At 44.7% G+C, this 23,039-nt stretch overlaps 1 protein-coding gene across 4 annotated transcripts in view; it reads right to left on the reverse strand.

Moving 5' to 3' along the window:
* Positions 1 to 23,039, reverse strand: part of LOC146833937 (uncharacterized) — a 220,052-nt gene that overhangs the window by 177,993 nt on the left and 19,020 nt on the right. For 2 of the 4 annotated variants that reach the window (XM_085600106.1, XM_085600105.1), the window contains one exon: positions 19,811 to 19,987. The exons of the other annotated variants lie outside the window; for them this stretch is intronic. The gene's annotated coding sequence lies outside the window, so the exon portion shown is untranslated. The remainder of the gene's footprint in view (positions 1 to 19,810; positions 19,988 to 23,039) is intronic. 4 annotated transcript variants of the gene reach the window in all.

Raw genomic sequence — 23,039 nt, forward strand, 5'->3', positions numbered from 1 at the left:
GCTGCAGAAAGAAAATTTAGGGCACATTTTGAGTGACTTCTCAAATCCTCTTCTATTTCATTAAAAAATTCTGACATGCAGACTGAAACATGCACTTTCAATACCAGCAGCAGACTTCCCTGGTGAGCAGTAGCTTTACTACAGTGATCTAATAAGCAACTAGAGTGCTAACATTCTGAATTTATGGCAAATGAGTGACACATCTGAATGCCTTCTTGATGGAATCAAAGTAAAAAACTGAAAGTATTTCCTACTGAGGAGAATGTAGTAAATGAGGAAATTAGGAAACTTCATAACAAATAAGTCTCCCAAAGTGGCCACCAGAGACAAAAGAGCCCAAATGTAGCACAAATATCACCCAGATGTAGCCCAAGTATAGCCCAATGACAGAATGTGCCAGAGTGTTCTAACGAACAACTAGAGCGCTAACAGTCTTACTTATGACAAAAGTATGGCACACCTGAAGCCATCTTGATTGGAATAAAGTGGTAACGCTTAAAACATTTAATTTACAAAGGAACACAATGAGGGGGTTCATTTTGCCATAGAAATTATGATTAGTGCTGCAGACAGAAAAACTAGGGCACATTTTGACTTCTCAAATTCTCTTCTATTTCATAAAAAAACATTCTGACATGCAGACTGAAACATGCACTTTGAATACCAGCAGCAGACTTCCCTGGTGAGCAGTAGCTTTACTACAGTGATCTAATGAGTAACTAGAGTGCTAACATTCAGAATGTATGGCAAATGTGTGACACATCTGAATGCCTTCTTGATGGAATCAAAGTAAAAAACTGAAAGCATTTCCTACTGAGGAGACTGCAGTAAATGAGGAAATTAGGAAACTTCATAACAAATAAATCTCCCAAGATAGCCACCAGAGACAAAAGAGCCCAAATGCAGCACTAATATCACCCAGATGTAGCCAACATGTAGCCCAATGACAGAAGTGTGCAAAACACTTATTTTTTGTGTATTTGCAGTTTTATATAGTGCAGACTTGTCAGGTATTGGAGTGATTTACATGAGCATTGGTTACATCACACAAGATCAAATTCATTTTGGTTGTAGACATGGGAAGATTAAGTGATTTGACCAGAATCAGAGAATGTTGAGCTGAAGCAGAAACTCCAACCTGGTTCCCCAGCTGCAAAGTCTGCAGCTCTGGAAGTAACACCACATCCTCTCCCCTAGGTGCAACATTTAATCAAGTGGTCAACTGGATAAAAAAACATAAAGATTACAAATAATTTAAAAGTTCTTTGTCGCTATTTGAAAACTCAGAAAAGATGTCCTCATTTTAGTTTTTTAGAGCCCTAACCATAATTTTGATGCAAATAGGACCCTCTTATATATGTAATTTCTTAAGGAAATGCTCTAGGTATTACAGTTTTGACTACATCAAGATGACGTCAGGCGTTCCACACTTTTGTAATAAATATAGAATGTTAGCAATCTAGTTGTTCATTGGGATACTGTTGAGAGGCAGAGGCCAGGGGCACAGACTTTGAAAATTGAAGGCAGGTAGGAGAGTTCAGAGGCAACAATTTGACCACACTAGGCAGGCAGGAGGGGAAGTGGCAGCACAACAGACTATGGAGGGCAGTGGAAAGGGGGGCAGGGGCAACAAACCAACAATACAGGACTGGCAAGAGAGGCAGTGGCAATATAATAGACCATTGTGGGCAGAAGGAAGAGGCAGTGGTAGTACAACCATACATGCCAACAGACCCGTTTCAGCCAGGAAACGTCCAATGTTTTTAAGCTCAAATGGGCTTTATTAGACCTGTCTCCTGTCTACAATCTCCTCTTTTTCAATGTAACTTAAAGGGGAAAATCAATACCCCAGTTTTTTTTTTAAATCTCCCTCTTACCAAGTTCAAAATGTTTGCAAGTATGGTACATTGGATCATGGTAGGCAGGAGGAATTGGGGTAGGGACATGGAATCGGATAACAGAGGACAGGAGGGACATGGAGAGGTGCACCAAACTGACCCTACAGGGCAGTCATCAGGGTTTGCAGCAGCACAATACACCACACAGGGCATGCGGGACGGGAGTGCAGCACAACAATCCATAGAAAGCAATAGGGAGGGGACAGTACCATGCACATGGACAACAGAGAACAGAGGGGAAAGAGGCAATGGTAGCTAGCTGACCATAATGGACAGACAGGAGAGAAAGCTGCAGCATAACAGACCATAAAGGGCAGGAGGGACGGATCAGGGGCATTACAATGAAACAGAAAGGCCAGGGGGAGGGAATGGGGGTCTGCACATGAAAACAGAGGGCTGGGGGCAAGGGGGCAGGGCAGGAGCAGCAAGATGACCATGGAGGTCAGGCAGGAAGGGCACTAGAAACAAGACACACCATGGAGAGCAACAGTGAGACTATGATGGCATACACACAGACCATGGAGGGAAGGTGGGAGGGGGTCAGGGGCAGCAAGCTGACCGCACAGGGAAGGTGGGAGGGGCCATGGCAGCACAGAAGACCATGCATGGCAAGCGGGAGGGTTAGTGGTAGCACAATGGCTATGATGGGCAAGAAGGCGGGTGCAGGGGCATGCACAAAGGACCATGGAGGATAGAAGGGAGGGTCAGGACCTGGGCACAGACAAGAGAGTTCAGGGGAAGGGGCCTCACAACAGACCGCGTGGGGCAGGCAGGAGGAGCAGTTGCAGCACAACAGACCAGGGAGGGCAGAAGGGTGTGACAGTAAAATGGACCATGGAGGACAGGAGGAAGGGGATAGGGGCATGGCATGTGGACAGGCAGGGTGGAGGTGGCAGGGACAGGTTACAGTCATCTGACAATGCTAGGCAGGTGGGAGGGGAGTGGCAGCTCAACAGAACACTCAGAGTAGATAGGAGTGGCAGGTCCATGGAACATGGTGGGCAAAAAGGATGGAGCAGGGGCATGCACAAAGACATCGGAGGGCAGGGGGAAGGAGAATAGGGGCAGCAAGCTAAGCACAGAGGCCAAGCAGGAGGTCAATGATGGGCCATAGAATTGGGCAATGGAGGGCAGGAGGAGTGGACTGGTACATCATACTAAATGGAGGGCTGTGGCAGCACATTAGACCATGCATGGCAGGAGGGAGGAGGATAGCCTACCATGGATTCAAACAACAGAGGATAGGGAGGAGGTGGATGGGGCAGCAAGCTAACTGTTTAGAGAAGGTGGGTATTGGGAACTTTATTGTTTTTAAAATGTGTGTCTGTGCGAACTACCTAAAATATGAACAAGTATGCAGCATAATCTCACTTTTATTCAGGAAGAAGAGGACGTTTGTGACTGTGACTCCGGGCTCACTTGGCAGAAACACCCCCTGACCCTCCACCCCATCACAAAATGTAATGCCCGTGAAAAGGGTAGGTGGACGCAGTGTTATATAGAACATAGTCCTGAGAGCATGATTGAAAATGAAAACTAGATATAGTATATGGTATAAACTATGCACCAACAAGTGTGATATAAGATGAACTGGGGCGTGAAATATAATATGCAATAAATTGTGCACAATGACAGATTCATTGGAGAGCGCGAGATAGCACAGGCACTAGCGCGTGCTATGCGATATGTGCCTTGGAGTGTAATATGCACAGGACAGTGTTGTGTAACCTAACCAGTCTCTAAAGTTGTAATATAAAATATGTGCTGGGGAGTGTAACGTTGCATATGCACTGTGACAAAGATATGGATCCCAGATTGTAATATGTATCGCATAGTGCTGTGCGTTATAACATAGGCATCGAGGAAGGCACGTTAGATGGGGCAATATAACCAGTACAAAGGCAAGTGTGGCATTACATATTCACGGGGTGGTGTTACAGTGCACATGGGCTAGAGAGAGTCATAGCATACGCACTAGCTCAGCGTTTTTCAACCTTTTTTGGGCAAAGGCACACTTGTTTCATGAAAAAAATCACGAGGCACACCACCATTAGAAAATGTTAAAACATTTAACTCTGTGCCTATATATTGACTCTATATGAAGTAATTCTCTTGAATAGGAATCGAATAAACACAAAAAGTATTTTATAATTACTTTATTATGAAATAGTAAGTAAACAGAAATATGAAAAATTATAAAACACTGCTCCTCATATTACTGACTTCAAAAAACGGCAGTGTATGCATGCACTTGATTTTGTACAGTCACTACAGACACATCCTGTGTTTCATCATGTTTTCGGCACGATCTACGCCCCCCCTTTACGCCATAACCACATTAACATCGAATCTATGTCGTATCAATTGTCATTTAGTTTTATTTATAGACTTGGAAATAGTTTGGTTGACAGCTGCGTGTGCATGGGTTAACGGTGATCTATAAATTCTATATATATTAAGTCGTTTTTAATAATACTGCAGGCCTTTTTTAATGGATCAATAGTTTCCCGTCATAATATTGTTTGTAACCCATTAGCGCTCTGAAATTACAGCCCATCCTATGTTGTTACTGTGATTGAGGCTTTATTACCATATTCTCAAATTGCTCGTCTGCCATAAAGCTAAATAGGCAACAGGCTACTGAAGGAAGGTCATATTATATTTCCTGTTGTGATCTGATAATGAAAAGTAGCACTGGTGGGAGGCACAACTTCGGAGAGAAACAGCATCGTCAGTGATAGGGCCTTTGTGAATGTGGGCCGGATCTTGTGCAGATTGGCGATTGTGGGACAGCAGCGGAGGACGCACTTGAATTTTTAAAACTTTATTTAAGGTTTACAACAGCATACCATACAGTTACACAAGTAACACTATTAGGTGACAGATTTTGCACCCTGACCACAAGTGCTCCCCCCGGCCTCAGCCATACGCCCCGGTATACCACCAAACGATACAGTGCACCACCAATTGATTACTGTTGTACAAAGCATAAGAATACTCTGGATAGGAGGAAATTAAACATTAAATACCTGCGGCCTGGTCTGGATCCGGATGCGGTCTCTCAGTGCCGACTCCCGCCGAGTCCTGGTCTCCGTCCGTCAGTCCTCCTGCTCCGGTCCTCCTGGTGACGCGACGTCTTCTTCTCTCCGCTGCTGCGCACACTGCGCTCGGGCGGGAAGGAAGTCGGAAGATACTGCTCTGTGATAGGTCCAGGCTGGAGTCTGGACCAATCACAGCCCGGACATCCGAGGAGCGCCAAAAACCCCCACCCCCCCCATACCCAGGATACAGTCCGGTGCCCGGCCTAGTGGGGGAAAATTTATTTTTTTAAAAAATTTTGGGAATGTTTCCATTTTTCCCACGTTTTCCCAGGGCACACCAGGCAACATCTCGCGGCTCACTAGTGTGCCGCGGAACAGTGGTTGAAAAACGCTGCACTAGCTGGTGGAATACAACACAGAGGTGTGTGGCACTCGGCGGGGGGAACAACCTTTACAACGCAACTTTTACAACGCACTACACTTACAACGCATTTTTTACAACGCAACATCCACTACACCGCATTCCATTACATAGCATGACACTACAACGCATTTTTAAAAACTACCTTTACAACGCATTCCATTACATCGCATACTACCTTTACAAAGCATACCATTACAACGCATAATATTACATTACACTATCCAACACTTACCCTACTGTTGCACCCCCTGGAGTTAGAATAGTAATTTTTACCCCTATACTATCCAACACTTACCCTACTGTTGCACCCCCTGGAGTTAGAATAGTAATTTTTACCCCTATACTATCCAACACTTACCCTACTGTTGCACCCCCTGGAGTTAGAATAGTAATTTTTACCCCTATACTATCCAACACTTACCCTACTGTTGCACCCCCTGGAGTTAGAATAGTAATTTTTACCCCTATACTATCCAACACTTACCCTACTGTTGCACCCCCTGGAGTTAGAATAGTAATTTTTACCCCTATACTATCCAACACTTACCCTACTGTTGCACCCCCTGGAGTTAGAATAGTAATTTTTACCCCTATACTATCCAACACTTACCCTACTGTTGCACCCCCTGGAGTTGGAATAGCAATTTTTACCCCTATACTATCCAACACTTACCCTACTGTTGCACCCCCTGGAGTTAGAATAGTAATTTTTACCCCTATACTATCCAACACTTACCCTACTGTTGCACCCCCTGGAGTTAGAATAGTAATTTTTACCCCTATACTATCCAACACTTACCCTACTGTTGCACCCCCTGGAGTTAGAATAGTAATTTTTACCCCTATGCTATCCAACACTTATCCTACTGTTGCACCCCCTGGAGTTAGAATAGCAATTTTTACCCCTATACTATCCAACACTTACCTTAAATGCAATTTAATATTATGCGTTGTAATGGTATGCGTTGTAAAGGTAGTATGCGATGTAATGGAATGCGTTGTAAAGGTAGTTTTTAAAAATGCGTTGTAGTGTCATGCTATGTAATGGAATGCGTTGTAGTGGATGTTGCGTTGTAAAAAATGCGTTGTAAGTGCATGCGTTGTAAAAGTGTGCGTTGTCACGACATACATCCCTCGGCGGGCACTGGTGGGTGTAACACAGCATTGGGCTCAGCCAGGAGCACGCTGTGACTCTCAAGTGAGGTTCTTCTCCTTTCCAGAGAGTAAAATAAAAAGTATTACACATCCGGCGGTGGATGTGTGTTTTATTAACCGTGAGAGGGGTTTCTTGCATAGTTTGGTCGAATTTTTGTCAGATCCCCTTTGAATGGCTTGGTGTGCGTGTGTATTAAATGTGCCCATCAATAGCTACCCATGTTTGTATAAATAAATGACAAGGGTGTCTACTTGGAGAGTACCCACCGGCGGGAGCGCCGGGATTAGGCACGGTAGGGCGTCAGACACGTCACAGCTTCACTAGCGGTGTAAATATATTCCACGTGGATTCATTCTATGCATAGTCGCCTTTTAATGAGTATCACGCAAATCGTCATGGTGATAGGTACATGTCTTAGGTGTTTCTATAAATATATTAAAAAAAATATTAATAAAAAACAAAGGCCGGCCCCGGGGGATGGGGTCCCCGGGGCCATAAGTGGCCTGAGGAGGGGGGCAACGCAGCCCCCTTCTAAAGAATTGAAAAAAAAAAGCCATGACCCGGGGGTTGGGGTCCCAGGGGCCGATTAAGGCCTTGGGAGGGCCAAATGTATATTTTTCAACAAAAAAAATTAGGGTGCAGGCCCTGGGGGATGGGGTCCCCAGGGCCAATAAATTAGAAAAAGAAGGGGGGCCAGTCAGTCCTCCTTCTTAAAAAAATAAAATAATTAAAAGACCGGCATCGCGCTGGAGGCCACGCCCCCTCCTTGCAGCACTCTGCAAACGCGCCCCCTGGCCAGTTTTAAGTTGGGGAATTAATTCCCATTCAATACTGAGGGTCCCTGAGGGCCAACTAGCCCAACAGGTATCTCCAGTATGCGCCAGGGAGCTGCGTTGCAGACAGGTGTTCTGAGGCCACGCCCCTTTTTACACCTCTATGCAATGCAGCTCTGTGGCGCTTACTGGAGGTACCTAGTGGGCTAGTTTGACCCTAGGGACCCTTAGGATTCAACTTAGAACGGCCACAGGGCGCGTTTACACAGTGGTGAAGGGAGGGGACGGGGCCTGAGGTGACGTGTGCAAACACACCCTGTGGCACGTTTTAAGTTGGGGAAATAATTCCCTTTCAATCCTGAGGGACCCTGGTGGCCAACTAGCCCACCAGGTGCTTCCAGTAAGCGCCACTGCTCTGCGTTGCAGAGCGGTGGTTCAGGCCGTACCCCTTTTTACACATCTCTGCAATGGCGCTTACTGGACGTACCTAGTGGGCTATTTTGCCCCTAGGGACCCTCATAATTCAAGGGACTTAATCTCCCAACTTAAAAAACGGCCACAGGGCGTGTTTACACAGTGGGGAAGAGAGGGGACGGGGCCTGAGGCAACGTGTGCAAACGCGCCCTATGGCGCGTTTTAAGTTGGGGAAATAATTCCCCTTCAATCCTGAGGGACCCTAGGGGCCAACTAGCCCACCAGGGGCTTCCAGTAAGCGCCACTGCACTGCGTTGCAGAGAGGTGGTCTAGGCCATGCCCCTTTTTACATCTCTCTGCAACGCAGCTCTGTGGCGCTTGCTGGAGGTACCTAGTGGTCTAGTTGGACCCTAGGGACCCTCAGGATTCAAGGGGACTTAATCTCCCAACTTAAAACGGCCACAGGGCATGTTTACACAGTGGGGAAGGGAGGGGACAGGGCCTGAGGTGACGTGTGCAAACACGCCCTGTGGCGCGTTTTAAGAGGTAGTTTTAATCCCCTGCCCTATTATATACTAGGGGCTTACAGAGGAGGTCATGCTAATCACGAGGGGACCCCAACGCATAGTGTTCCCTAGTGTATGTAGGTGTTTTCACTGTATTCTGAGTGTCTTTTAACATAGCACTGGCTCTAGGACTGGTTAGTCCGACTCAGTTACCACCAGTATCCGTCTGAAAAAGTTGAGGGTACAGGATGATTTTGCAACAAGGCTTCTTTCTGCTCTTCTGTTTGTTCTTTCTGCACGTTATCTTTCTTCCTGCACTTTTCTTCGTCTTTGAGGACTTCTGTTGCTTCTTTCTGCATTTCTTTTTTTTCTTTCTGTGCTTTTTTTCTTCTTTCTTCACATGTCCTATCTCTGTAGGTATAGTTAGAAATTAGCTTTTAAAAAACCTTTGAAATTCACTGAAAAAACAATAGGTTTCAGGCACGTTATAGTTAGGAATTAGCATTTAAAAAAACTTAGAAATTCACTGAAAAAACCATAGGTTTCAGGGGCGTTATAGTTAGCTGGACTTTTCACTCGTACAAAACCATTGAAATTCCCCTGTTATAGTTAGTTCATCTAACTATAACTCGCGTGCTCGCAATGCACTGCTGATGACGTCACATATTACATCACTCATGACATGGTCAGTGACATCACTCATGACATCACTCATGACATCTCAAATGACATCACTGATGACATCACTGATGACATCATCCTTGTGATAGAGTGGCAGACCTCCTCTCCCCCTAATATAACCTTTGATACACACATTCAAAAATAGAAATCAACATTTTCAAAACAATGGACATACCAATACCAGTTACAACAACCTATTCAGTAATTCTAAGATCCACATACACATCTGCTCATTCACCAGTAGTCCTATACAGTCACTCATACATGTACTCACTCATCATATGTACTCATACACCTATACATCCTATTACACAACGCCACTCATCCATAGAGTTACTCACACACATAGTCACTCATGCTAATAAAGAATCAAACATCCATTTACTTGCATATACAGCTATACACACACCACCACACTTACTTCTACAGAAACTTACACATACTTAGTCTTTTAAACAATCACTTATAGAAACACATACTTATTCATACAGGAACTCTTTCAATCTCTCACTCTCCCATATACTCACTTATATACACCAATAGTCACATATACTAGTTAAAAACATATGTAGTTACTCATAAAGACACTATTGAGACAGTCATTCACTCACTAACACACCCATGCACACATTCATCCACCCATACAGTCCTGCACACATGCTGTCTTCAACACATACAAACAGTGAGTCACTCATTCATGCACCTATGCACTACGTAATACCCCCCACCGAACCATACACTCAGACACTCATACTGATACTCAAAAAACCAACTAATAACCTATATAGACACTCATGTAGCTACTCACCAACCCATGCAGTCACTTATACACAAATTGAGAGACTGATACAGATATTTACATAATTAAACATTACTCACTAAGCCATGAATTCACTAAGATACACTTAATCAGTCAGTTATACAATCAATTTTTCAAATACAAATCATCCATTTAGACACTTATATACCATCGACCTTGAGATATACATCTATAAAACATATGTAATTTTCAGAAGAACACACATTTTTACTGGATGATGTCATCAGTGATGTCATTTGAGATGTCATGAGTGATGTCATGAGTAATGTCACTGACCATGTCATGAGTGATGTAATATGTGACGGTTGTAATGGTTATATAAAGGGAAACAACGGTTCAAGCAATATATCTGTTCTATTGTAAATTTAAACAATGTATATAATAAGTCTGTTGTGGTTATAAAACAAGTCATAATTGTACAAATGTGTTGGTGGTTCCTTGCCCTCTGACATTAGTCTACCCTCTTTTTATTGTGATTGTGCAAATTATATTGCTTGAATCATTTTTTATGAGTCCACAGGAACCGTTGTTTCCCTTTATATATCCTCCAGTAGTGTGGCATAATGAACCAGCACTGGGATTAACGAAATGCTCTGGAAAAGTGATGTCTATAGTCGTGCCTACGAGTGTGCATGTTCCCTGTTGATGTGCTGAGGTATTTAATATTCTTATGGTTGCTCTATTGTATATGGTGGTCTTGCAAAAATATGTACTGGACTGTTTTAATGTTGTGTTTTATTTTTTAAGTTTTAGGTCATACAGTGGTCTTCCCTGAAGACAGTTTTGCTGAATTTGTTTATATCGCATACACTTTTATCACATTAAATAATTGTTTATGTCATAAACCAACATGCAGTAAAATCTCCCACTGACTCGCAATTGGGTTGAGCGATATGCCTTTGTTTTTTAACCAATACGTGGAGAAAGAACTATTTCCATCTGGTACATAAAGGTTTCAAGAGTCTGGTTTGCCAATAATTTCCTATGTGTTCAGTAGCCAGGAGGAATGGATTTAGGAATTATTTCCCTATTTTCAACTTCTTTTTATGCCTGGAAAAAAACCCTTCATCGGTCAGATACTTTCTTCTTAAGAAAGAGGACAATCTTTAATAAATCTTGCCCTAAATATTGATATTGTAAAATACTTTTAGTAAAAAACAAATGTGTAGTTGCACAAAAAGGTTTCTACCTATTAAGTTTCATCAAAGCCCCTGGAAATCTGCCTTGCACATTGATTGCACAGGAAAACACTTTTGGTATTCAGCATAAAATTGTTTATGCCGAGGTAACATTTGTAGGCCCATCTACATCTAGAGCAAAACTGATTATTTCACCGAGGTAAATTTGCAAAAACCGTTCACGTACATGCGATTTAGCAGAAAAAGTGTTAGCTAGTTTTGTTTCTGGGAAAACGTAAATGTTTGGCTGCCAAAACACAAAAACAAAATTGCAACCTACAGTTGTAGAAAAAAGGGAAATAAACTTCAAAGGAATCGTCACAAGAGCGTACAGGTGGAAAAAGAATATATACGTATATATATATATATATATATATATATATATATATATTCTATAGTTCACGCTTTCTTTAATATTAATAGATTTTTGAAGTAAGAATTGTGTTTGATTAAATGGTTTTCCCTGCTCCAAATAAGAAGGCGGCAACAATGCGTTTCCAACCTGGGACTGCAGCATCTGCTTGTGAGCATGAGGTAAGGGCGAGCAATTTGACCTTAGCTGCTCCCCTGAATGGCTCTGCTCTGAGTAGGCCATAATCCACTGGTGGTTGCTAGGTAATGAACTTTTAAAGTGGAGCCATTCCTTCCTTTTAAATCGATAGATATACAATGTAAGATTAGAATAGGATCTTCCTGGTTGCCATCAATTACAATGACAATTTGCTGTTGACAAGGGGAGCCGAAGAAACAACTTCCTGACTCAATGAATGTATTCCCGGGCACTCACCGAATTTGACATTTGCCACCAGAAACGAACAACTGCTTGCACTTTGCCGCGGGGTTTATTGATTAAAATGCCATTCATTTGGTTCAGATAAGAGCTATCTTTCCTGCTCGGCCTGTGTTTATTAAGACAAGGCCGTGAAGGAATTTTATTGGAATTTCTTGACGCTTAGGTTAGCCAGTGTTTTCCTTCAGTATTTCCTCGGTCTTGCACATTTCTAGAAGGAAATCGAATTTTCCTCACCAGCAACGTGTGAACTTGCAAAAAGCGACGGCCGGCGAATTTGTTAAATCACCTTCCCACAGAACGTAAAGAAGTGTGTTTTTGTGTGGGGGGGCAGGGCTTTTGCCTTACTGTTACAGCTTTTTAAGTAGTCATCCATTGATTGCTTGCTATCCGTTTTGAAACTAGGTGTTATTGGGCAGATTTACAAGGCCCTTGCGCCACTTTTGCGTCACTTTTCCCATGTTAAAAATGCCGCAAAAGTGGGGCAAGGGCCTTGTAAATAAGCCCCATTATATATGTTTCGCACATGAGTAGGATTTCATTGAGGGGCTTATTTACAAGCCCCTTGCGCCACTTTTGCGTCATTTTTAAATGGGAAAAGTGACGTACAGGTGGCGCAAGGGGCTTGTAAATAAGCCCCTGAGTGAGATAAATACTACCCAATCCCCATTTTGGTAGGGAAATAACACAACATCCGCGTGTTCCGGTGAATACCGGACGTTTTACCCAATAACTAAAGGCACCTTTGACCTGTCAATATTTGTCACAAAGCTTATAATTAAGATATGTGCGGTAAAAGCAGTTACTATTGTCGATGTAAATATTTTAATATTTGCTTTCCGGCTTTTCCCTACTTATTTCTTGCTAAAGAAAGTGAAAGAGTAAAAGCACTCTTTTTGGATTTTTGTTCCCGCAGATTTTTAACTGTACAGAACACATATTTCAAGGATATCTTATTTTCTTTCAAAAGAGACAATAGGTGCAGGGAAGGAATGCAAAGATACACCCATGAGGATATATAGGAAACTGCAAATTAACTTGACTTGTACCAATTTAGTGGAGCGGATGTGGCCTTACGGCTATAGCAGTCGATCTCGAAGCTGGGGAACCTAGGTCAAGTCTCGGCAGCAACGCTCAACATCCTGTTATTCTGGGCAAATCACTTAATCTCCCCGTGCCTAACAAAAATGAATATGTCCATCTGAAACAAAACTGGCGCTCATGTAAAGTGCACCAATACCTGATAACCTTGGGTCAAGTTCGGGTTATATAAAACTCTAAAAAAAAAAAAAGAATACTGTGAGAAGTTGGCCTGATATGTAGTGCTCACTACTCTAGTGATCACTGTGTATCATTCCAAACGACCCTTATTGATGATTGGTTGTAAGTCAACCTTATAGACCAGCTATCCTAGTAGCGTGGATACGAGCAGTCTTAGGCTAAACTCTAGAGGGCGTGTTAAGCCAGCTGTTTACCATCACATATACCCCTTGAACACCAAGTGAAAGGACACCACACAAGTTTATGAAAATAAAAGGATATTTATTTATAACAAGACTACACTGGCTCTTTATGAGTCAGGGAGCTAAGCACACTACAAAACTCTTAGGAGAATACTTCAGTTGCACAATTTACACAAACGCCCGAGGGGCACGAGAAACCATCTACACTAACAGTGAAATGCGAATGGTTAGAGTCTGGAGGTACTGATTCCGGAGTATTCCGATCAGTGGGACTAAACGAAAAAGGAACTGGACACTTGTAGAGCGAACCTGCGATGGAGCACCGAAATGCTCGAGTTACCTAGCCCAGAGGCTGCGGCTGCGTGAAGTCCGGCAAGATGTCGGGAGTCCTCGTTGTAGTCTCAGGAGCCTGAAAGAAGAAGTTGCTGGCAGGCGACCAGTGACGATGTTCAGCAAGATCCAAGCCTGGATCGGTGATGAAGGAAACCTGAAAGCAGAGGGGACTCAGTTCTCAACCGCTAGCCAGCGATCGTGTGGGTACCAGGAGGGTACCGGCTGAAGTCACCTCGACCAGGTGAGTGGATGACGTCGGACTCGGCTGTTCCTCGGACCAGGAGGCGCGGCGGCGACCAGGATGGAGGGCGAGCTGTCCCACGAAGGTGTCTGCTGTCGATGATGCTGGGCCCAGGAGTGAGGCAGCGGATCTTGGCAGTGGCAACCCAAGCGGGCGAGTCACGATGGCGCCTGGAGTGGACCAGGAGGGTCCGTGGTACTCCTCTGTTGAAGGGGAGCAAGAGCCAGTCTGGAGCAACCAGACCGGTGATGAAAATCTTGGTGCGTCGTGAAGAGGGCCACAAGCCGGTCGGCAAGTGGTCGGACAACGCGGTGAACAGCAAGGAGCGGAAGGGCCCCCACGCAGATCTCGTGGATGCTGGGGAGGCAGACTTCGATGCTGGAGCTGCTCAGGGTTAGGGCTTCTCAAACCCTAGGTGCACTCACTCGAGGGTCCCTCGGTGGGCGTGCTAGATAAGCGTCGTGCAGGTTCTGAAGATAGCCGGTCCCGCAGGTCTCGTCGCACCTACGACTCTCAGCTGGGCTGATGAGGTAGGTAAAAGGTCAGAGATGGCAGGGAACTCGGGTCTCGTCGAGCTGGGCAGTCTTGATCCGTGGGAGAGACTTACAGCAAACCGCAAGCGCTTAGGTGGTGCCTGCTGGTGCAGGGTGGCTACTCCTTAGCCACAAGGGAGAGTCTTCAGAAATAGTCAAGAGTTCCTTTCGTGGAAAGTAGTTCAAGATTCAGAATTATCCGATTATCTGATTATCCAATTTGGGAAGGGGACTCGCTCCTACCTTTATTCTAAGAAAAGGGGCTGGCCCGTGACTAGGTTCTACCTATGGGTGGAGCCAGGAGGGGGGTGGTTACACCCCTATCCTTTGTCCGGCTTCGCCCCAGCTCAGGGGCTGGTGTGCCCCCGAAACTGGTTTGAGCCGGGCTATGCACAGTGAGCACCGGGGTGCCACTGGCAATCACCTTCCTTTCAGCCCTGCCTACCTGGGATGCACAAACCCTGTCTGGGATGGTGCTAACACCGCCCTCGACAGGAAACCCTTTGTCCAAGCTCCCCTCGCTGGAAGGTCTCCCAGCAGCAGGAGGTCAGACTTGTGTCTGGTGGCAGCATCCATTTTGTGATGCTGAGGCTTGAGTCAACTTTAACCGGGGTTCAAGGTTACTTCCATGTCGTGCCCCTCTAAAAGGGGGGAATGCTAACCCCGTCGCCAGAACTGGTGAGGGGTTCGTATTCCAATTCGTATGACACCTTACTCGACATGTGTAGGTGATGCGATGCCAAAGTTAGCAAATAACCGCGAGGATTATAATGCATTTAAAAGTAGTTGGCCCGCGTCACCATGGAACGGCTATTAGGACTTGGTTCCGCAAGCCGTCGACGGGCTCAGCTCGTGCCAGAGCACCGTCCCACATGATTCCCTGCACTCTGCCTTCAGGATTGATAAGGCCTGCCATAGGAGTGACTGATAGGAATCCATGTGTCCATCTTAGGGTTAGGCGTAGGAATACTACACCTATAGCAACGGGTGATTACACCACGCTGCCCCAGCTGTCGTGCAGCCAGTGGTGTCAGATTTGGGCAGCCATCCAGGGGTGGCATAATACATGCTGCAGCCCCTGGTAGGCCCTGGGTACACCGATGCCCTGGATACCTGTGGTATGCTGAGACAGGGACTGACAAGGCGGCCCAGTTCCAATTGGTGGATGCACCTAATGTACATGTGTTTAATTTCGAGAGAGAACAGCTAGGCTGTGGGTCTGATTGGCAGGCCCACAGCCGGGGAAAGTCATAAACCAATGAAGCAAAAGCAAAAAATCTGGGTGATCATAGGATTGCAGACCCTACTCTCCTACAAATACAATGTAATTTACTATTGCCTTTGTTAGGGAGAGTAATGGTCCCTCTGTTAACCTTTTGTAATCGATTGGTCCTCAAGAAGTTCAATAAGATTCTGATTTGGTGCACTTTGTTCAAATAGTAGCATAGAGGTAGTCAGAATGGGGAAAGAAGGAGGAGATATAGCCTACAGAGCTAGAGGGCAGTTGAGCTTCTCTGAAGTTGAATGCCATTAGATACTGGCTGTCAGGGTGAAGCAAAATGCTGAAGAAGGTATATTTAACATCTATGACTCAGAAGCACACAACGTCGCTTGGGATGTTGGTCAGTATGATGGAGGGGGCTGGTACCAGAGGGAACTCTGGAACAACTATATCATTTAGGGGGCGTATGTATTCTAGTAGGTGCCAAGTTCCCCCCTTTGCCTTCTTCAAGGGGTGTATGGGGGTATTACAGGCTGACACCCCACACAGAGTGCCTGATTTGTGGGGGCTATGCTTCACTCTGCTTCACTGGACAGTAGATAATGTTTCACTCTTGTGAGGATTGCTCCTTCCCTGCGTTAGATCCTAACTGGTTTGGTGGTGTTGCTGAGCCCCACATCATGTGGACCAGTTGCCCATAGCTGTGGGGTACCTGTGTGAAGTCTTGATCACTGAGGGATGTTGCCGTGGTGACAGGCACCAGGGTTCTGTTCTGCAGTTCAACTCTGATGTCTATGGGATCTTCAAAGACTAATGTTAAGTCTTCTGGGTAGTCAACAATTGTTCATTTGATATGTCCCATACATGGAGACCTGGGTATTGGAAAATAAAGCGTGCCCATGGGACTTGATTGTTCTCAGAGGCAATTAAGACTCCCTAAGTGATCTGATCTCGACTGCCATGGCTATCACTATTTCCTCCTCCTGGGGCTCCCACTCTTGGTGCCATTCCCTATTGAATAAGTGTGAGTTCTGGGCCTGGAACAGTGTGCTCCCTCCTCATACTGTTGCTCCTCCATGTGCAGCAGGGATGCAAGGGCCCTTTGCTAATGTTAGGGATGGGCTTCCTGCTGCTTGCTGATCCTGCCATAGGTGTGGCCCATTCACTCATGTTAGCTGTGAGGAGGGGGCTTCTAGCTGCCCTCCTTGGGGTGGGGCCCACTGGGGGCATACGTGTTCTACGGCTGAGGGTACTGTGGATTTCTATTGGGCTGGGTGTTGTATGTGTTCCTTGCCTCCCACCTGGATCTCTGTTGCTCGTGATATATTGTGGTCCTGCAATCTCCTGCAAAGTGTCCCCTCGTATGTCAGTAGAGACATTCTCTATTATCTTTCATTGGACCTCCCTTCTTATTTCATTGAATCCTCCGCTTGCCCTTCGATCATTAGTTTGGAATCCCTGGAAGTTCTGTGTGTCCCTTCCCATGGGGATTGCAGCCATCCATCTGTGTGACAGTGGCTACAACTTCCAACTCTAGTGTTGGTTTTTTTAATTTCTGCTTTACCACCTTGGATCTGTTCCTCTCTACTCAGTACTGCCTGCCTTTGTCTTTTTCTATTTTCTTCTTGCAATGATGTATGGTGTGGCCTTTATCCCTGGCCATGGTCTTGAGTCCAACTCAACTATGTTGTTTAGTCTATTTTGGGGATAGACGCTTATTCCTAAGCCCTTACTTGTCCATGTGGGCCCAATGGACATAAACAATCCCTGCAGCCCCTCACTGAAGCAAGGCAAATTGCTTTGCCCCTGAAGGGGTGGTGGACTTGTCCTCAACATATTTTTCCCACTTAGTGAGACATTGCTGCATGTAGAGGAAGTCCCAATCTGGATTTCCCCTCCATGCCTAATGCAATCCTTTTGCATGGCCATGTCTTCTGACTCAAAAGACCTTTCTTGTGGCGAGGGCCTAGTGTACCCACTGTCTCCCCTTGTCCATTGGCCTAGTAAACTACAAAAAGGGTTCACATAGAATTTGCAATCATTCAGTGTAATTATACCCTCTGTAGTGCAGTTACCCATCCCAAGTGCCTCTGCCATGCCATTGGTTGCTGTTTCTGAAAAGGTGCTTCATCCTGGTGCTATCAGTATCTTATCTTATCCTTGTAACATCGAGATTCAGTCAGGATCAGATGACCTTGCCTCCTGATCTCCTAATCTTCCCGATTTATCGCTGTGTGGTGACCCTAGGCTGGCGAGTAGGCTCTCACCATTCAACTCCTGCTCCCTTCACTCTCTGTGCCTGGCCTCACTTCTCTCTTCCTCTTCTAGGGCGTGGGTAGTTCTTTTCTCCTGCGTGAGTCTCCTAGCTATGCCCCAGTGTTTGTATCTGCCTACCTTTGTCCGATACCTTCTTGTGCTCCCCCACTGGATGTTGCTTCTTGTGTTACTCTTATGCCCCTGCAGCTCCGCCTTCACTTTCTGACCCCAGGGAGCTAGAGTTTCCTTCATTGCTCAAGCTTGCTGGACTGCTATCTAGGACAGCTAAGAATTGCCCAGATAGCCGCTCGGCCTCATCTGACCCTGGAGGGGCTGAGAACAGTCTCCGCTGTGGTGCGCTGCAAGTTTGTTTACTGTGTGGGGGTGGCCTTGGACTGGGACAGGCCTAGGCTATGTGGGGTAGTTAGGGGTGAGGGTGATTGGGATGCCTTTTAGGTGGGTGGTTCCTCTGTTTCCACTATGAGTAAATTGCAGTTTCCCAAGGCTGTTGTTGCAGGGTAACCACATACATACCAGTGTATGGAGGAGGAGGTGCTGAAGCCTCTACAGTGGGCTGAGCTGCGGGGTCCTTAACTGTCCTTTGTTTGAACAGAGTCCAGAGGTCAAGGGTTGCTTTTCTCCTTTCCCTCTCATGTCCTTTATGTGTGTTTTGGTACGCTCAATTGCATGTGCTCCAGAGGAGTGTATATTTTTGTAGCTTGATGGGCCATGAGAGCGGCGTGAGTTTGACCCTGGTTGATGGTGGTGTGGGCATTCAGTGGTGCCATGGTGGTCTGAAAGGGCAGGGCTTGGAGTGGGCAGGTCTGTGGGGGTGTATTTTATCAGGAGCTAGCATCTAAAAACTTGTGTGGAAAAAGGCAGTCCACTTTTTTCACCTGAGACAATGCAATAGCAATCAAGAACACTTTTTCCATGCATAACATCATAAACATTTCAGGGAAAATGGAACCTTTTGTTGCTTTATATTTGTAATAACAGTGGGAAGAGGCTAATGGCAGGGCAGAAAGATGAGGAATATGAAGGAGAGAAAAAGGGAGGGTTAGATTTCAGAGATGCAGTATTCAATAACAGATATAACATAAGTCACAAAGAAGAAAAAAACTGTTGCAGGTGCACAAGGGAGAGCATTTATGTGCAATGCAGAAGACAATTTTTAAATGGGTGATGTGCACATGAGAGAAGGTGTGCACAAGGACAGAGAGTGTGTGTATTAGCAGGACACATGAAGCAACCCTCAAGGACTCACATGCACACAAGAGAGTGTGTGTCTTGGAAAACCGGGGTGGGTGCATGCGATGAAAATTAAATTAGAAACTTGAAGCCAATACACACACAAGAGCAGAGAGCATGCATATTGACTAGAATTCACATATGGAGTACCTCCAAAGAATAACAGCAAAAGGCATGGGTGGATGAGTGGGAACACCCACACTCCACCCATGTAACACCTCCCTGGTGCAGAGTAACACAAGGCAGCAACTTGTGCTACCTTGCGTTACTCCAAATTTACCAAGCCATGTACGGCCTCATAAAGTGACTTTGCATGACTTGATAAATCTGACTTAAGGATTGCATTTCCCATGTGTCACCTTGCTTGTCTAGGTTCCAATATTTTCACTATTCACAAATATTACTAATTTCTATTTTATTGTAAATATTAAAACTCCTCTTTGTAGTATTTTTTTTTTATTTTGAATAATATTTGTTCACTTATACTTCATTTGTTTCTAAATATGTAGCTAAACACATCATGCTTTCAAAATAATTTTAATTAACGGATAATCACATTTCAGTGTGGTACTTCCTCTTTTTCAACAGGAATTACCATTCCTTAGAATAATCAGAAACAATATACATACCAAACTTTGCATTTTCTATATTATAAGAAGAGTCTAGGCTGAAAAAATAGATGTTACATTATTCAAAATCTAACCGTGATATTGATTATATTAACACTCTTCATTAGCTAAAAATCTGGATATTCACTTTAGATCTCCATAAGAAAATTTAACAATCTTCAAATGCCCAATTTGGTTACTATAAGAAATAAAAATATTTACCAACTATATACATCATTGTCATTTCTCCTTTCCAAACTCAGTTGATGTTCACTTATGTCCTTATCAAATTATTTTCTATGCATAGGTGCTGGTGTTACAGTTCCCATTCTCACTCAGACAAGTAATGCTCCTGCTTGCTCTTACAATAGTCCAACTTTTCTCTTCTTAACTTGCCATCTAAAATGTAAAACAGTAAGAAACTTTCACATTCTCTTTCTACTTTGTGGCAACCATCATAGGGCCTGATTATGAGCTAAGGTGGTATTTATCACTCCTGATAAATAAGGAAATCAGGGGGTACGTTGTTTATTGGGTGAAATAAATAACACTGTGGATTTTGGTGTTTAATAGACCAAAATCCACATGAAATGGTAAATACAGGATGTTTTGCCCTGTTAAATGTTGGCAGCTTTGACCTGTTGAAATTTAAGGAAGGCTGAGTTATTAGATAATTATCGGATGCATTAAATAACATCAAACTCATATTTCCCACCAGTGCATAAACAAACGTTTAAGCATGGGTCGGAATATTACGAGGAACTCTTAATCAGGCCCTTTGAGTTAAACATTTATCAATGTTTATATATATAATACTTATTATTCATTGGGACCTTAAATGCTTTCAGTTTAAGAATGCCCATTTGCTTCCTTTGATATAATGAACTGTATTTAGAATATAGTCAACTCTTTTAGCAGCAACAAATACAATCATCTTATCCACAAATTTTCTTTTTGAAAACTGTAAGAATACTCATATGATCACCCATTCGTCTTGGATGTGAAACAATGTCTCCAATCTGACAATTCATTTGCTGAAGTAATATGTGCTTTTTCTTCAAAATAGAATCACTTGTGTTGAATTCTTCAGGCAAATAATAGATGGTTCATTGTTCTTAATTTTTGACAAACATATTATTTCCCCTATATAGTAAATAACACCTGGGCAATGTAGTGAATGAATTGCAATTCTACACTCACATGGCAAGTTGTATTTTAAGCGCAGATACAGTGTTCAGCACATTTGGGGTGAACAATTCTTGGCTCCTCTGGTGTTTTGTTGAATTAACTGGTATCAGTTATGGGAAAGATCTTCTTTTCCTTTCCCCAAAAGATAGTGGCATATCTTTTCTCTGTAACATGCCACAAAGATTTCTTCCCTATATGCAAACTTGTGAGGCACTGTGAATTTACGGATGAGGTGTTGTTGAATTGTATATTTTGCCAATGTGTCAACAAAATGTACTTGATGTGTGCTATTTTCAGTGATTTTCTTCATAATAATTGTATTGATGTTATTGCTTTTGACTGGTGTGTTACCATGTGTTGCTCTTGATTACAATTATTATGATTTCACAAACATCATCTTAATGCTTAATAACAGTCTATATGTTTGTCCCTGAATCAATCTCAAATTGTAAAAAAACATGCTTGAATGTTAAAAAGCATATCTAGTGATATTTTTTGTTAGCACTTTATTTCCATGCATTGGAGCAGTTGCATCCAAATCATGTACGTTTGGAGATTCCAAATTTATACCAACTTAATTCTGGGATTTAAATTGTTGCTCTCCTCATAGAAAGTTACAAAGCCTTCATTTCTTTTCTTCATATTACAAAGGGGTTATCAGTGAATTGTTTACAAATAAAATAAAATCTTTGGAGGTACATTGTTTTCTATGTATTCCTGCTGTGCTGAACCAGACTGATAATTTGGAAGGTGAGCAGCCTCATTCTTTGAGTCAGCTGTGGAAGGAGCCTACATATTAATTTCAAGATTCTGTAAGTAATCCTGGTCTTACCGTTGGTAACCGCGGCCTGGGCTGTGGTCTGTGGCCTAGGTAAAAGTCTTCACTCAGAGAAAATAAACATTAGCACGGAACACAAATCCATCTCAAGGCCTGACCATTCAGAATAACCTTCAGAACTAGGGTTCATGAGACAGCAGAATGTAATCCCTTAAACCTTCCTAAGCAGGCAGAAGCACTCTTCTTCGGGGGCAGAGCTTGCTCGCAACAAAGATGGCTGCTTGAACAGTCAGCTCCGTTTCTCCATTGCACAATCTTCCTTGCTTCTGCGTGGTCTAAACGACCTGATGCGAGCTGCCGCCTGCACCAGAGAGTGGCGGTAGCGATGTGAGCCAATTTGAGCCCCTGAACTCACCTGAGAGAGTGCTGACTGCAGCGACCAGCTGAGCCTATGAGCCTGGGCCTTGATCCACGGACTGGTGTGGGAGGCGTGCGGCGTCCCGAAGTTCCCCGGCTGATTTGGTTCTGGGCACCACAGGCAGAGAGAAGAGCACGGAGCAGGCAGACGGAGCTGGTATCGGCGGCGAGACGAGCCGCTGCCGGGAAAGCGACGAGCCTGCAGGGCGCTGTGGACCGCAGCAGATTCAGGGAAAAAATGCCCGGGAGACCTGATGGGTGGGGCTGGCCTCAGTGTGGGGCCAAGTGCAGTGCTCGACGAGGGCTCTCTCCCTGTGTGCAATTGAGGATGACATCCTGACTTGCTCTGGTGCACTGAGGTGACCCGTGGTGGAGTCGTAAGGAACAAAGAGCTACCCCCGAGCGCAGTGAGTGCTGACGTGGGACCGAGGCTCTGGCGGTGGAGTGACTGGCGAGGTCAGCCATTTTGAGGCCTGCAGACAATGCGTACTTCTGCTAAATATTGAGGCATTGTGATAACATTGGAAAGTGGCTGTTTGATGCTGACATTAATGTTGAGGTATTCGCTGGCACCGGTGGCGCGCTGTGGTGGAGCGGCATCCAGCAGTGATTGGCGACCGTTGTGGCAACTGAGGAGGTGACCTGGGAACACTGACACTAGCATGCAGGGAGAAAAAGCGAGACTGGGCCAGGGCCAGTGAGCACAAGGTGAGGCTGGTGCAGACAGAGCGGCCTGCTGTCCACACTCGGAGGGGCTGACTTCGATCCTCTGCCACTGCTAGCCCTGCTGGGAGAGCACGTACAGGACACTATCTGTGGCGGCAGAATTGCCTGGACTGACTAAAAGGAGGTGCAGCTGACTGCGGTTGTGCCCCTGACGCTCTCGAACTAACCCGGGTGTCTGTGCGGGCGGGGACACAGTGCTGCTTGGTCGGCGCTCTGGTCGTGGTAGCGGACGATAGTACTCCCACAGAGGTGCCCATGCGATAGGCCGCTGTGTTCCTGGCGTGCTCTGGTTGGTTCGCTGGATGGTGGCGGTGAGCAGACGTAGAGGGAACAACTTGGAGT

This window comes from Triturus cristatus, chromosome 4_2, assembly GCF_964204655.1.
Source record: "Triturus cristatus chromosome 4_2, aTriCri1.1, whole genome shotgun sequence".
NCBI lineage: Eukaryota > Metazoa > Chordata > Amphibia > Caudata > Salamandridae > Triturus > Triturus cristatus.